This window comes from Mastigoproctus giganteus, chromosome 3 (genome assembly GCF_048544385.1).
Source record: "Mastigoproctus giganteus isolate SK-2022 chromosome 3, ASM4854438v1, whole genome shotgun sequence".
Classification (NCBI taxonomy): Eukaryota; Metazoa; Arthropoda; class Arachnida; order Uropygi; family Thelyphonidae; genus Mastigoproctus; species Mastigoproctus giganteus.
Genome location: NC_143577.1, coordinates 229,765,043 through 229,777,515, shown reverse-complemented (window position 1 = coordinate 229,777,515; position 12,473 = coordinate 229,765,043). Strand labels below are relative to the sequence as shown.

The 12,473-nt window shown below is 42.0% G+C and overlaps 1 protein-coding gene across 5 annotated transcripts in view; it reads left to right on the top strand.

Moving 5' to 3' along the window:
* LOC150088826 (uncharacterized) overlaps positions 1 to 12,473 on the top strand; it is a 518,204-nt gene that overhangs the window by 269,656 nt on the left and 236,075 nt on the right. The window lies entirely within an intron of this gene.

Sequence of the window (12,473 nt, the reverse complement as noted above, 5' to 3'; positions counted from 1 at the left end):
TCATACGGAAGTGATCACTTCCCTGTGATAATCTCGTTACACATTGGGAGACCATGTCTTCCTTTTAGGTTACCACGGTGGAAGTTTGATCAGGGTGACTGGAATGCCTTCCAACATCAGGCAAATTTTGACCTCAGTACAGTCAGTCGGGAGCCTATCAATGACGCAGTAAAGTACATCACAGAAATCATTGTCCAAGCAGCTGCGAATGCTGTCCCAAAAACATCTGCCTGGTTTCCACCATTTCCCAAACCTTGGTGGAATTCACAATGCACAGCAGCAAAAAAGGTTCAAAACAAAGCGTGGGGGATATTCCGCCGATATCCTACCACGACCAACCTTATAGCCTTTAAACGTGCACGAGCCAAAGCACGATATATCCACCGTCAGAGTCAAAAGGAATCGTGTATCCGTTTTACATCATCTATTAACCAGTCTACCAACTCTAAGGTAGTCTGGGATAAAATCCGGAAAATGAAAGGAAAATATCCATCCCACCCTTCTTCAATCCTAGATTATAATGGATGCGCTATTGCAGATCCAACTGCAATAGCCAATTCTCTTGGGGAAACATTCTCCAACATCTTCATATTCCCCAGAGTTCCTGGTCCTGAAATATAAAATCGAAAAACAGGCACTTAACTTTAAATCTAAGAGCATTTATTCCTACAATGGGGATTTCACTATTCAGGAACTGAAAAGAGCCCTCGCTCTTTCCAAAGCAAGTGCTGTTGGACCAGATGGCATCCATTATGAAATGATTAAGCATCTTTCACCAAAATCTATGGATTATCTGCTCTTTCTATATAACAGAATCTTTATTGAAGGGCAGTTTCCGGATTCCTGGCGCAAGGCAATCGTTCTTGCCTTTGCTAAGCCAGGAAAGGATCCAAAAGTCACTACCAATTATCGTCCTATTGCTCTGACTAGCTGTTTGTGCAAAATCCTGGAGAGAATGGTCAATTCTCGTTTAATATGGTATTTAGAATCAAATGACCTTCTCTCCAACATCCAGTGCGGCTTCCGAAGGAACCGGTCCACTTTGGACCATCTTATTAGACTGGAAACATCCATCCGGGATGCTTTCCTAAAACGCGAACACTTGGTGTCAGTGTTCTTTGACATGGAGAAAGCATATGACACAACTTGGAGATTTGGCATTTTAAAAGATTTACATAGCCTAGGACTTAGAGGGCATCTCCCCTTTTTTATTCAAAACTTTTTAGCCAATCGATCTTTCCAAGTTCGTGTGGGATCCTCACTCTCTCGTTCCTTCAGCCAAGAGGAGGGTGTACCACAAGGATCAGTATTAAGTGTCACGCTTTTCGCCATCAAAATAAATTCAATCACAGAACAACTTCCTCCAACTGTAAACAGTGCCCTCTATGTTGATGACTTTAGCATTTTTTGTTAGTCATGCAACATGAGGGTTATTGAAAGGCAACTGCAGAAAGCCATCAATAGTCTGAATTCCTGGGCACTTGCCAATGGCTTCAGGTTCTCGCTGGAGAAGACCGTTTGCGTACACTTTTGTCGTAAGCGTAATCTTCATCCGGAACCCGAATTAAGGCTCGGACAATATGCTATTCCAGTAGCAGCGAACGTAAAATTCTTGGGACTCATATTCGATAAAAAATTGACGTTTTTGGATCATATCCGTCAACTCTGCACAAAGTGCACACGTGGGCTTAATATTCTCCGCTCGCTCTCCTCTACATCTTGGGGAGCAGACCGATATATCCTTCTTTGGGTTTACCGTGCACTTGTCCGATCCAAACTAGATTATGGGTCCCAGGTATATTCCTCAGCCAGAGACAGTGTCCTGCAATGACTGGACCCCGTCCATCATCAGGCCCTACGTATTGCTGCTGGAGCATATCGCACATCTCCTGTCCAGAGCTTATACGTTGAAGCAAACGAACCACCGTTATCGCTTCGACGTAAGCAGTTGTCTTTAAAGTACGCTTTAAAACTGAAATCCCTGCCAGACCATCCTACGTGGCCATTTGTTTTTGAGCCACGATGGGAAAATTTATACAATACCATAAGACTGCCACTCGTCCTTTTGGTATTCGTCTCCAAGAGCTACTCAAAGAACTTAATATCAAGGTAGACAAGGTTGCCCAAACACCAAAGCAACACTTTCCACCCTGGCATGCTCATGTCCCGGCATGTGACTTATCTCCTAGAAATTGGGGAAAGTCGGACACTCCATCATCTGTCTACCTGCAGCTTCATTCAGCACACCGAACTGAATATTCCGACTTCGCACCAGTCTACACAGACGGTTCGAAGTCGGACTCATATGTGGGATCTGCTGCTGTCTTTACAGACAGCTCTATATCGGAGCAGATTCCCTCTGAATGCAGCATATTTACTGCAGAGCTGCACGCTATAGAGTTAGCCTTGGATCACATTAGTGAATGCCAATACCAACGGTTCATTTTATATTCCGACTCTCTCAGCATGTTACAGGCTGTTAATATCTGTGAGATATAATCTTCATCCAGTTCTGTCTAGTATTCAGCAGAAGATTCATTTCCTCCGTGGACGTGAATATGATATTCGCTTCTGCTGGATTCCCAGCCACATTGGGATTAGGGGAAATGATTTGGCTGACGCCGCAGCCAAATCAGCAATTCCCAATAATAACCGCTGATTGTCAGTCCCCTATACAGACTACAGGCAAATAATACACCAAGAGATATATTCCCAATGGCAGGATTCGTGGAATAGACAGACTGCGAATAAATTATATCGTATAAAGCCTGTAATTGAACCGTGGCAGTCAAGTCTGCGCAGGAATCGTAAGGAGGAAGTTGTTCTTGCCCGGACCCGCATAGGACACAGTCGTTTAACTCATTCGTTTTTGCTGAGGGCTGATGACCCTCCTATGTGTGTGTCCTGTGGCACAATTTTAACGATTAGACACCTTTTAATTGACTGTCCAGATTTTAGCAATATCCGTTTTACCGCTTTTAACCATCTGACTGAGCCGTATACACTCAGTCAGATTTTATCTGACAATGACAATGTGTCTGCTGTTTTTAGCTTTTTTAAATCAATAAAGGTTTTTACTCGTATTTAAAATTTTTACGTTATTGTTATTTCTTTTATTATATATCTGGACATGGTGGCCTAACTACTTAGGTCACTGAGAGAATAAATTTTTATATATTACCTGGTCTTGGCGCATTATAGCTTTAGATGCTAATGCGCCAATAAAATCTAAATCAACCAACCAACCAATCTGTTCCAGAAAAATTAATGGAGGCACTGGTTAAAGAAGCACTGCAGAATCATCTAGACAAGACTTCAGTTATAGCTCGGACACAGCATGGTTTTGTTAAGGGAAAGTCTTGCCTGACCAATTTGATTGGATACTATGATGCAGCCACAAAAGAACTGGATTGCAGGGAATAACTTTGATATTATATATTTGGATCTTAGAAAGGCTTTTGATACTGCTGTACGTGGAAGACTGGAGCAGTGTGGCATTGGAGGGAAATTGCTGCTATGGATAAAGGGATGGTTGAGGGGGAGAAGACAGAGAGTGATAATCAATGTACACTGCTCATTGTGGACTAATGTTATTAGTGAAGTCCCTCAGGGTTCATTGTTCGGTCCATTATTGTTTTCTGTATTTATAACTGATATTGATGATGGTATATCAAGCTTAATGTCCAAGTTTGCAGACGATACAAAGGTTGGCAGGGTTGTTAAGGACACTACTGACGCTATGCTGCTGCAACAGGATCTGGAAAGGTTGAGCAGATGGGCTGAGAGGTGGCAAATGAAGTTTAACATTGACAAATGTAAAGTACTACATATGTGAAACAGCAACCCCAGAGCAACGTATCAACTCTGTGGTACTACATTGACGGTGGTAGAGAATGAAAAGGACCTGGGGGTAATTCTGGAGGCAGATATGAAGTTCTCTGAGCAGTGCAGACAGGCTGCAAGAGTAGCTCGTGTCTTGTAAATGATATACAGGAATTTTTCTAGCAGGGATAAGGAGGTGATTATTCCCTTGTATAAGGCAATGGTCAGGCCACACCTTGAGTACTGTATACAGGTCTGGAGCCTCATTTCAAGAAGGATGTAGAGCTGTGGCAACAAGATTAGTGAATGGAACAAAGGGTTGCTCTTACGAAGAAAGGCTTAAGTTTTGCAAATTACAGTGTCTGGAGACTAGGCACCGGCGTGGTGATCTGATAGAGGTGTATAAAGCCTTGAATGGTTTGAGCATGCTCAATGCCGATGGGATTCTTCCTCTTGCTAAGAACAATCACCTGAGAGGGCATAAATTCAGATTGAGGAAAGACAGATGTAGGATAGATGTGCGGAAATTTGCCTTTTGCCAACAGGTAGTTGGTTGTGGAAATTGTTAGCCTAAATAAATTTAAGGCTCAGCTGGACAGGTATTTCGAACAAACGGAGTGGTGAAATGGAAGTGGGTTTTTTTTTTTTTTTTTTGACTGATGCTGCATAAGCTTGCTTTCTTGCATCATATGCCTCTACTAATGCTAAATGGCTACACCGCCAATCAAACACAAGTTGAGAGCAGTGCATATGTCTTCTGCAGATAGTGAAGCTTTACTGGGCACGGTGAGGTCATTGTCTAGCAGTTGTTTTACATACGCAATGGCTTGTTGAACTGCGACTGATGTGAATGAAGAGACAACATGAAACAAGGCCATGATGACCTGGTCTTCAGATATGGCAAGGTTAGAGATGAGGCATACGAATTCCCCACCATTCAAGACCATATGGTCGGTGTTGCCTATGAGAGGCGAAAGAAGTGCAGTGACAAATTTCCTTAATGGGAGGATGACCCCCTCCCATCAAAGTCTTGGAGCGTTGGGAGGCCACTGTCAACAGTCTAGTCTACTTCTGGTTAAAATCTAAGATGATTTCAACAACTACATGCCCCTCGATGTGGGCACCTGGACGTGGTGAGGGGATCTCCCAGTGATGCTGCTGGACTTCCAGACTAGCATCACTGGGATCCAGCACCCACAGCTCAGGTTCCAGGCTGACATCAATGGAATCCGGCGTGTTTGCCGTGCGCTGCGACCCATGGAAATTCGGAAAGGGGGATCCTGGTGGTTGAGGGGCCCAGCTTCAATACACCACTTTGGCCCCTGCTTCGACAAGACGAGTGGTCCTGGAAGGCCCGGCTAGGATCAATCAGCTAGTAGGCTTCCCTGCGAGGGTCAACCGTGTCAATGCCATGCCCCTACCCTCATGGTCCGAGGGACAGGATTCAGGCTGGCGACGGTGCGGGTATGGTGTCTGGGTAGCCCTGGTGTTCCACTTTCGAGCGCATTTATTGCATGCCGGGTAGTGGGCATCCCTTTGGGCTCCATGGTGAGTGGGGAGCCCGGGCACTGAACCACTTAAAATTTACATGAATCCTGATAAACTTACTCCTTCAGGGGGCCCCAACCCGGTCCCTATCTGCAAACAGAGATGAAGACAGAGATAGTATTATTAGTACAAAGAGGCAGCGAACTGAAATACCATCAGGGCCTGTCCCAAGGTTCCTAATTATACACTCCACCAGTGAAAAACCGATTGGTTAAATGTCACCCTTTTTTATACAAAAAGGGTTAGATGGGTTAGCAGGTTCACCCAAATCAGTTAAAAGGCTCCTTTCTGGAGACCTTTTAATTGAAACTAAAACTGATAGGCAGTCTGAGCAGCTACTCCGAGCAACATCAATCGGAGGAGTACCCATAACAGTGACATCGCATAGAACACTCAATTAATCAAGAGGTGTCATTTCAGAATGGGACCTTCTCAACGTATCCGAGGAGGAAATCTGCTTAGAATTGAAACCACAGGGAGTTATTGCCATCAAGAGAATTAGTGCGCGTAGGGATGGGAAACTTGTTAAAACCAGGAGCATTATCCTGACTTTTAACTCGCCCAAACCTCCTGATGAGATTAAAGCTGGCTACATCAACTGTTCAGTGCGTCCATATGTTCCGAACCCTTTACGATGTTTTAAATGCCAGAAGTATGGACATTCTCAAATGGCCTGCCATGGAGTCCTTGCATGTGCCCGATGTGGTGCAAAGGACCACGAAACAACAGCATGTTCAGCGACAAAACCCACCTGCATTAACTGTGAGGGAGAACATCCAGCCTATTCACGAGCATGTCAGAGGTGGAAAGAAGAAAAAGAAATTCAACGGCTGAAGGCAGAGCTAATCATATCATACCAAGAGGCAAGGAAAGCGGTGAAACCTCTCAACATCAACAAACCTACCTATGCCCAGAAGGTAGCAGGGAGATGTTCCATTGGAACTCAGACGGACGTGACCATCCCTCCAAATGAATCATTTACTCCCATCGCATGTTATCTCTTAAGTTTTCAAAAACCTGCACAGAAGGACCAATCAGCTGCCACTCCTATATCGGTAACTCCTAATGCTCCACAAGTAAAAAAAAAGCAATTTCGAAAGAAAAGAATAAGGAGGTACAAGAGGACTCAGTTTTGGATCTCTTTGCTGAGGAGGAAATGGACACTGGACAGCGTCCCTACTTCCCCACGAAGGATAAAGCCAAAACTGAAAATGGTAAGCCCTCAGCACCTCGGAAGCCGCCTGATGGACCCACCAAGCCAAAATAATGGCTAAATTCCTACCGTGAAACTGTTGTGGTTTCCAGCAAAATACTGATGACATCAAGGCACTCCTGCAAAAGCACAAACCAGCTTGCCTTTGCATACAGGAGACTTATTTAAAGGCAATGATGACCCCACCATGTATAACATTACCATCATTCGTAAGGATAGAATTGTGGATGGTCCTGCTCACGGAGGAGTCGCAATCCCCATCGGCAACCAGATCCCATTTCAGCCTTTGCAGCTTACAACTAGCATCAAGGCTGTAGCAATTCGCCTTACAGTGGGGTTCTTATTAACTCTCTGCTCTGTTTATTTGCCACCTGGGATTGACATCCCCCAGAAAGGCCTTGATGATCTTATCATGCAATTGCCTTCCCCTTGTTTAATTCTTGGGGATTTCAATGGACATAATACTCTGTGGGGTGGTGCTAACATCAATCGAAGGGGACAAGTCATAGAGCATATGCTCACTGACAGTGACCTCTCCCTCTTAAATGTGGGAACAAGCACCTTCTTCCACATGCCTACCCGTACATTCTCTGCCATTGATCTTTCTATCTGCTCCCCTTCTCTCCTTCCTTCACTTACTTGGGAGGTAGAAGAAAATCCATATGGAAGCGATCACTTCCCCGTGATAACCACCCTAACTAGTGGTAGACCATGTTTGCCATTTAGTTTACCGCGGTGGAAGATTGATCAGGCTGACTGGAATGCCTTTCAATATCTGGCAAATCTTGACATCACTACAGTCAGTCAGGAGCCAATCAATGAAGCAGTCATGTATGTCACAGAAACGATTGTCCAAGCAGCTGCAATTGCAATCCCAAAATCATCCAGCCGGTTCCCACTATTTCCCAAACCTTGGTGGAATTCAGAATGCACGGCAGCAAAAAAAGCACAAAACAAAGCCTGGGGGATATTCCGTTGATATCCCACGACTGAAAATTTAATATCATTCAAACGTGCACGTGTGAAAGCGCGTTATGTACGTCAGAGCCAAAGGAAATCTTGGATTCATTTTACATCTTCCATAACTCAGGCTGCTAGCTCAAAAGTAGTCTGGGATAAGATCTGGAAAATGAAGGGAAAATATTCGCCATGCCCTTCAGTCATCCTCAAGCACAACGGATGTCCAATTGCAGATCAAACTGCAGTTGCAAATACTTTAGGGAAAACATTTGCAATAACATCTTTTCCCGCAGAGTTTTTGGCCCTGAAAAAGAAAATTGAGAAAAACCCACCAAACTTCTCTTCAAAAGGACTTGAATCGTATAACAAGCCCTTTTTACAGGAAGAGTTGAATGCAGCACTCTTTCTCACGCATGCAAGTGCTATGGGGCCCGATGACATCCACTACGAAATGTTAAAACACCTCTCACCACAATCTAAGGATCACCTTTTAGTTTTGTTTAACAGAATTTTTATTCACAAACAATTTCCAGATTCCTGGCAAAGGGCTATCGTCCTTGCTTTCCCAAAACCAGGAAAAGATCCTAGCAATCCAAGTAACTATTGTCCTATTGCTCTGACAAGCTGTTTGTGCAAAGTCCTGGAAAGAATGTTAATGCACGCCTTGTATGGTATTTAGAAACAAATGGTCTGCTTTCCAGGACACAGTGCAGCTTCCGAAGAAAAAGATCCACTCTGGATCATTTAATCCGATTGGAAATGTCCATTTGTGATGCTTTTATTAAATCCGAGCATTTGGTAGCAATTTTCTTTGATATTGAAAAAGCGTACAACACAGCCTGGTGATTTGGAATTTTAAAAGACCTCCATAACTTTGGTCTTAGAGGTAACCTTCCTTTTTTTATTAAAAACTTTCTTTCGAATCGCCAATTTCAAGTCTGTTTAGGATCCACCCTCTCTCGAGTTTTCTCTCAGGAAGAGGGAGTCCCACAAGGATCTGTTCTAAGTGTCACGCTTTTCGCAATCAAAATAAACTCTATCACGAACAACTCTCACCCACTGTAAACAATGCCCTCTATGTTGATGACTTTGCTATATTTTGTCATTCATGCAATATGAGGGTCATTGAAAGGCAACTGCAGAAAACCATTGATCATCTTACAGCTTGGTCGTTGGCTAATGGGTTCAGATTTTCGTCACAGAAGACTGTTTGTGTACACTTCTGTCGCAAATGTAATCTTCATCCTGACCCAGAATTAAGGCTTGGACAAAATAACATCCCAGTTGTAGCAGAATTCAAATTCCTTGGACTTATTTTCGACAAGAAGCTGACATTTTTACAACATAATCGTCAGCTGAGGACAAGATGTGTCAAAGTGCTTAACATCCTTCATGCCCTTTCGTCAACTTCATGGGGCACAGATCGTTCTACCCTGCTTTGTCTTTACCGAGCACTTGTCCGTTCCAAACTCGACTATGGGTCTCAGGTTTATGGTTCTGCTAGAGATAGTGCACTTCGGTGGTTAGATCCAATCCACCATCAAGCCATCTGGACAGCCACTGGAGCATTTTGCACATCTCCTGTTAAAAGCCTTTACGTTGAAGCAAATGAACCATCTCTGTCTCTTCGACGTAAGCAGTTGTCCTTACAGTACGCCTTCAAATTAAAATTCCTGCCCGATCATCCCACGTGACCATCCGTTATTGAGCCCCCGTCGGACTGCCAACAAACCTTTTGGTATTCGCATTCAAGGGCTGCTGAATGAGCTAAACTTGACGGTAGACAACGTTGCCCGGTCACCAAGGCAATTCTTTCCACCCTGGCATGCTTATTTTCTAACTTGCGACTTCTCCCTTAAGATCTGAGAGAAGGCTACTACACCGCCATCTGTCTTCCAGCAACTCTTTGCATCACATAGACAGCAGTATTCTGACTTTCTGCCAGTCTACACAGATGGCTCAAAGTTAGAATGTTATGTGGGATCTGCTGTTGTGTTCCCTCACAAAACATTATCCTATAAGATCCCACAAGAAACTAGCATTTATACTGCAGAGTTGCATGCAATACAAATAGCCCTAGATCACATTAAAAATCGCGACTACCAGAGGTATATTATTTATTGCGATTCATCGAGCGTGTTACAGGCTCTGGTATCGGTGAGTTTTAACCCTCATCCGATCCTGTCCAGGATCCGGCAGATTCTTTTTTCTCTCATGAAATTAGAATTCGATATTTCACTTTTGCTGGATCCCAAGCCACATTGGGATCCACACTGTCAGTCCCCTATACAGACTACAGGCAAATAATACGTTCTAAATTACTTTCCCAATGGCAAGATTCTTGGCATGGACAGGCCACAAATAAACTACATCACATTAAGCCTGTAATTATGCAATGGCAGTCCAGTCTACGTAGGGTCCGAAGAGAGGAAGTTGTTCTTGCTCGGCTCCGCATAGGTCATAGTCATCTAACCCATTCCTACTTGCTGAGGGCGGATGACCCACCTATGTGCAAGATGTGTAACATTATTTTAACCATCCGTCATATTTTAATAGAATGTCCTGTTTTTATAGAAGCATGACGCTTGTGTTTTACCGCTTTTAATAATTTGACTGAGTCATTTACACTCAGTCAGATAATAGGTGACAGAGACAATATGTCCGACGTCTTTAACTTTTTACAATCTTTTAATTTTTATACAAAGATCTAAGTGTTATACTTTTTATGCTTTTAATTTGTACCTTTTTTACATTAAAATTAATTGCTTGACGTGGTAGCCTTGGCTACCAAAATGTTTAGTAGCATTTTAAATTTGACTCGGCGCATTATGGCCTTAGCTGCCAATGCGCCATAAAAAATCAAATCAAATCAAATAAAAAAACTACATGCTGGCAGCTGCACGAAACTGGGTCAACTTCCTCAGTTTTATGGACTGCCGAAAGTGCATAAGCTGTGAATCCCTTTACTACCAATTGTCTCTTGTTGTAATTCCCCAGCGTATGAACTTTCAAAATTTGTCGCCGGACTACTTTTGCCCATTGTAGGCAACACTGACCATACAGTCTCGAACAGTGGGGAATTCTTATGCCTCATCTCTAAACTCGCCATTGTATGCTCGAGACAACTGTTAGACAATTACCCCACCTTGCCCAGTAAAATCTCACTATCCGCAGAAGACATTTGCATTGCTCTTAACTTGTGTTTGACCAGTGGTGTAGTTATGCTTGGAGACTCCCTCTTTAGACAGATCCACAGCACTGCCATGTGTGCTCCTGTCAGCTCTGTCATGGTGAATTTCTCATGGAAGAGCTGGAGGGCTGACATTCTTAAACTTACCGGTTCCCATCGTCTCATTGTTGCCTCCATGCTCAAATACCCTGTCATCTAACCTTGACTGAGTTTACTGATCCTAGGGCCCTTAAATTGCTCACAAATATGATCATTAAATGTTTTCTAAGAAAATATTTTCCAGCTTTCAGAAATTTAATGGAAAAATTTATTCATTTCAGGATTCCTGGAAATTTATAAATGCCTAGTGGGAGAAGGTTTGCTTTTCCATTGTTTAGTCTTTTGCAAATATCCATACATTTCATTCATATGAAATGTGCATAGCATTGCGCAGCCTTGGTTTGCTATAGATTGAACAAGATTTTCTCTGTTTGTTCCTTTTGCTTAAAAATATTCAGTCATAGTAAATTAAAGTAAATAAAGTATAATAACTGTTTTTATGTAACAACAACAGTAGTGAATAAATCTGAGTAAACTATAAAATTGCAAGAACATAAAATAATTTTGTGGTTTTCTCACAAATTTCAACTTTATTCTGTTAGCTTTGTTCATTTTCGGATAATAATTATTTAGTATAATTAACAATCTCTAAAATCCCTACTTATCATGCTCAAAATTAGATTCTGCTGGTCTAGTGTAAAAAAAGCTAGAAATGTCAAAAAATATATATTTTTTTGTAATAACAAATAAGTATTTTACAGCTCCTCAGTGGAAAATAGTGGAAGAAAGAAATGGTCTTCTTGGAAATACTTTGAATGTATTAAGGATGCTGTAATATGTCAAATTAAGGATTGTGGAGATATGAGGTGGCAGTACGAGGGTTGCATGCTCATCTAAAAACCATACACAAAATAAATTTAGTAAAAGAGATCAAGATAATTCTTTAAACAGATTTTGTTAAAAAAAATCAGATATTGCTGCTTGTGCAAAATAACTCCATATTTTAAGAAAGAAATTGGACGAGTCTTTGCCAGCTGTTATTTCTTGCTGGGTAGCTAGGGTTCATTAAAATTTGTACGTTATATGATATTTGCAGCCTACTTAAATCTAGAGGCCATGTAAACATGCGAAAGTCTCCAAATACAGTTAGAAAAATGGTAATAGGTTATGCAGAAAAAATTCGAAAGCAAGGTACTAAAGAAATATTTTCTTGCAGGACTGGCACAGCCAGATTTATCTTAACTTTAGATGAGTGGATTTCAAAAAGAAATTGTCAATATATGAATACATTAAGTTTTGGGACCTTGGCTTTGTTAGAGTTCATGGAAAGATGTCAGCTGAAAAATATCATCCAAAAAATGCCGAAAAATTCTTAAAGTTAAGTTGGCCGTGTTTGGTTTTCTTTATAAAGACTTTGTTGGCACTACAACAGGTGGTGCATCAGTAATGCAGAAATTTGGCCCCCTTTGCACATTATTTACCAGTTGTGCTTAGCTTGTGGAATGCATTAAATATTCTTTAATGCATTCCATGTAAAAATTCTTTATAGAAAAGACATATCATCAGCTGACTTTGAAGAAGAGGAGGAAGCTAGTACAACCATAGACTCAGTCATTGACGATGGTTCAGATGAAGAGATTGACAATAATGAAGGTATGGAGATAATAATTTGGGGATTGATTTACTCAAGATGAATTGGAA